This window comes from Artemia sp. Qi Xiang Cuo, chromosome 8 (genome assembly GCF_049724085.1).
Source record: "Artemia sp. Qi Xiang Cuo chromosome 8, ASM4972408v1, whole genome shotgun sequence".
NCBI classification, from domain to species: domain Eukaryota; kingdom Metazoa; phylum Arthropoda; class Branchiopoda; order Anostraca; family Artemiidae; genus Artemia; species Artemia sp. Qi Xiang Cuo.
Window position 1 is genome coordinate 21,540,593 of NC_142801.1, and position 4,524 is coordinate 21,545,116.

The following is a 4,524-nucleotide window of genomic DNA, read 5'->3' on the forward strand; positions in this document are numbered from 1 at the left end:
ATACTATTGTAACAAGAGAAACGATTAGATATACCTAGATATAACAAAAAGTAGTTAAGTACAATCAGAATATTTCCTAGAATTTTTCACCCAATCAGAAAATTATACGCAAATCCGATTGGCTCAAATTAACGCTAACTAAATATAGGTATTAGTAAAATCTCATTGTCAATGGCCTTAAAATATACTATTTTAACCAAATAAAGGGGTTAAATATATATGGGCTGTGTCAACGTTTTACCACGGATAGTGACTTCGCGAGTTATTACGCGGATGGAATGGTTGCGGTAGTTTTTCATCGTTTTAGCGACAGCTGCAACACGGTAAAGAACAACTAACGACACCCAGTAACCAAAAATTTAAAAACACGTTTCACACGAAAAGACGAATTTTATAGACTTTGGAAGTGAATCCAGTTTAGGATGATAGAAAATGGACTTGCTTGCTGTTAAACCGTTTTATTGCTATACAGCTGAACTGTTTGCGGCCACCAGCGGTGTGACACTTGACCACGGTGCTTGGGGGGTTAGTTCCCGTCTGAGGTATATCTTTTCAGTTTGTTAGCGTCCACAGCTGGTAGTGCATGAGTAGTAATCTAGGTTATACTTTGCTTACTCTATGTTCCCTCCGGTGTATTTCCACCACTTTACGTTCCCTGGCACCTTTCCATGGCAGATTACTAGACTGATTATTGCTATTGTTGTCAATTGAATATGGAATTATACAAAACCTACCAGACAAGTTTCCGGGCCAACCAGACATGTTTCTGGGTCAAGCAGAGAAGTTTCTGGATCAACTCTAGGTTTCTAGGCCTTTACAGTCCATGGCACCTTTCCAGAGCATGTACCTATGGCTTTGGGTCCTTTAAGTTCCTCCCCGCTATAGCAAGACGTGTTTGGGGGGTATAATCTGGTTTGGTGGGTGTAGCCAGGTTTGGTGGGTACAGTCTGGTTTTGTTTTTCAAAGAGAGTGAATATTTGACATTTTTGCAAAAATGGATAAGGAATTCGCAAATTGGACATTATGAACGATATTAATTAATGTTTTGAATAATAGGAGTGTGAATGATTTTAATTAGTGATTGTATGAAGGTGGGAAAAAAAAAGGATTAAACTGATTAACAGTTAAGGTAACCCCGAAGGGGTTGTTAACTCAGGTAATTTGTTATAAATTTGAAACATCAGTCTATGAAAATGACTAACGACGATAGAATGACATTGTGAGTTGACCTAGCTTTACCTCTCCGATGTGTCAATTTTGGAGGGAAAATCAAAAATACTCAGAATCGAAAATAAACAGGATCTGCCTCAAGGGCAAGGCTCACAGGCCCTTCCTTCCCCCATTTCTGAGGGCAGAGGAGGGGGGGAGGGGGAGGGTCAATTTTGGACGGAAAACCAAAAATACTCACAATAGAAAATAAACGGGATCTGCCTCAAGGGCAAGGCTCAGAGGCCCTTCCTTCCCCCATTTCTGAGGGCCGGGGAGGGGGGGAGGGTCAATTTTGGAGGGAAAATCAAAAATACTCAGAATCGAAAATAAATGGGATCTGCCTCAAGGCCAAGGCTCAGAGGCCCTTCGTTCCCCAATTTCTGAGGGCAGGGGAGGGGGGAGGGTCAATTTTAGAGGGAAAACCAAAAATGCTCAGAATCGAAAATAGGGGATCTGCCTCAAGGGCCCGGCTCAGAGGCCCCTCCTTCCTACATTTCTGAGGGCAGGGGGGAGGGGGAGTCAATTTTGGAGGGAAAACCAAAAATACTCAGAATCGAAAATAAAGGGGATCTGCCTCAAGGGGAAGGCCCAGAGGCCCCTCCTTCCTCCATTTCTGAGGGCAGGGGAGAGGGGGAGTCAATTTTCGAGCGAAAACCAAAAATACTCAGAATCGAAAATAAACGGGATCTGCCTCAAGGGGAAGGCTCAGAGGCCCTTCGTTCACCCATTTCTGAGGGCAGGGGAGGGGGGAGGGTCAATTTTGGAAGAGAAAACCAAAATTACTCAGTAAGTTCATTTTGAATTTTCTTCATTGAAATGCAAGAGTTGGAATATTTCAGTAGTGTTGTGTTGTGCTTTACCTTGTCAGAGTTACATTCTCTTAATTTTTCAAAGTTCATTTTGAATTTCTTTCGTTGAAATGCAAGAGTTGGAATATTTAAGTGGTGACTTGTTATGCTTTAAATTGTCACAGCTACAGTATCTGGATTTTTTGAGGTTTATTTTAACTTTCTGTCGTGAAATGTAAAATTTAAAGCTTTTAGGTAGCAGAACGTTGTTGTTGTCAAAGATAAAATGAAAGTATCTTGCTTTTGCGAAGTTTAGTTTTACTTTCGCCCGTAATTTGAAAAGGTTATAATCATTCAATAATGAATGCTACCGCTTCTTATTGTTTAGATGACATATCCTAGATAGTTTGAAGTTATTTTTGTTGGACTTCCGTGAAATGCACTATACGATCTCTGATTGTTACGTATTTGTGTGCCTCACAAAGTCACTGTTACGATATCTTGCGTTTTTTAAGTTCTGATTTTCTTCCTTTAGTAATTTGCCCGCGTTGTTCTCTTTAAGGATTGCGTTGTTTTTGTTTACCTTGTCACAGTTACATTCTGTTGATTTTCATAGTTCATTTTGAATTTCTTTCATTGAAATGCAAGTTGGAATATTTCAGTAGTGTTTTGTTGTGCTTTACCTTGTCACAGTTACATTCTCTTAATTTTTCAAAGTTCATTTTGAATTTCTTTCGCGAAGTGCAAGAATTGGAATATTTCAGTAGTGTCTTGTCGTGGTTTACCTTGTCACAGCTACATTCTCATGATTTTTAAAGTTCATCTTGAATTTCTGTCGTGAAATGCAAGAGTTGGAATATTTCAGTAGTGACTTGTTGTGCTTTACCTTGTCACATGTACATTCTTTTTATTTTTCGAAGTTCATTTTGAATTTTTGTAGTAAAATGCAAGAGTTGCAATATTTCAGTAGTGTTTTGTTGTGCTATACCTTGTCACAGTTAAATTCTATTGATTTTCATAGTTCATTTTGAATTTCTTTCATTGAAATGCAAGAGTTGGAATATTTCACTAGTGTTTTGTTGTGCTTTACCTTGTAACAGTTACATTCTCTTAATTTTTCAAAGTTCATTTTGAATTTCTTTCGTGAAATGCAAGAGTTGGAATATTTCAGTAGTGTTTTGTATTGCTTTACCTAGTCACAGTTACATTGTATTGATTTTCATAGTTCATTTTTAATTTATTTAATTGAAATGCAAGAGTTGGAATATTTCAGTAGTGTTTTGTTGTGCTGTACCTTGTCACAGTTACATTACCTTAATTTTTCTGTTTTTGTCTTGAATTTCTGTCGTGATATACAGGAGTCGCAATATTTCAGAAGTGATTTGTTCTGATTTTACTTACCACATCTACATTCTGTTGCTTTTTCGAAGTTCATTTTGAATTTCTGCCATAAGATACAATATTTGGACTATTTAAGCGGTGACTTGTTTTGCTTTACATTGTCAAAGTTAAATTATCTTGATTTTTCGAATTTCATTTTGAATTTCTGTCGTAAAATGCAAGAGTTGGAATATTTCAGTAGTGTTTTGTTTTGCTCTACCTTGTCACAGTTACATTCTGTTGATTTTCATAGTTCATTTTGAATTTCTTTCATTGAAATGCAAGAGTTGGGATATTTCAGTAGTGTTTTGCTGTGTTTTACCTTGTCGCAGTTACATTTTCTTGATTTTTCGAAGTTCATTTTGAATTTTTTTCACAAAGTGCAAGAATTGGACTATTTCTGTAGTGACTTGTCGTGGTCTTCCTTGTCACAGGTACATTCTCTTGATTTTTCGAACTTGATCGTAAATTTCCGTAGTGACTCGCAGTATCTGAATTATTTGAGTTGTGACTTGTTGTGCTTTACCTTGTCACAGTTACATTCTCTTGATTTTTCGAAACTCATTTCGAATTTTGGTATTAAAATACATCAGGTGTACTATTTAAGTAGTGTTTTGTTGTGCTTTACCTTGTCACAGTTACATTCTGTTGATTTTCATAGTTAATTTTGAATTTCTTTCATTGAAATGCAAGAGTTGGAATATTTCACTAGTGTGTTTTTTTGCTTTACCTTGTCACAGTTACATTCTATTAATATTTCAAAGTTCATTTTGAATTTCTTTCGTGAAATGCAAGAATTGGAATATTTCAGTAGTATTTTGTTGTGCTTTACCTTGTCACAGTTACATTCTATTGATTTTCATAGTTCATTTTTAATTTCTTTCATTGAAATGCAAGAGTTGGAATATTTCACTAGTGTTTTGTTGTGCTTTACCTTGTCACAGTTACATTCTCTTAATTTTTCAAAGTTCATTTTGAATTTCTGTCGTGAAATGCAAGAATTGGAATATTTCAGTAGTGACTTGTTGTGCTTTACCTTGTCACAGTTACATTCTCTTGATTTTTCGAAGTTCATTTTGAATTTCTCTCGTAAAATGCAAGAGTGGGAATATTTCAGTAGTGTTTTGTTGTGCTTTACCTTGTCACA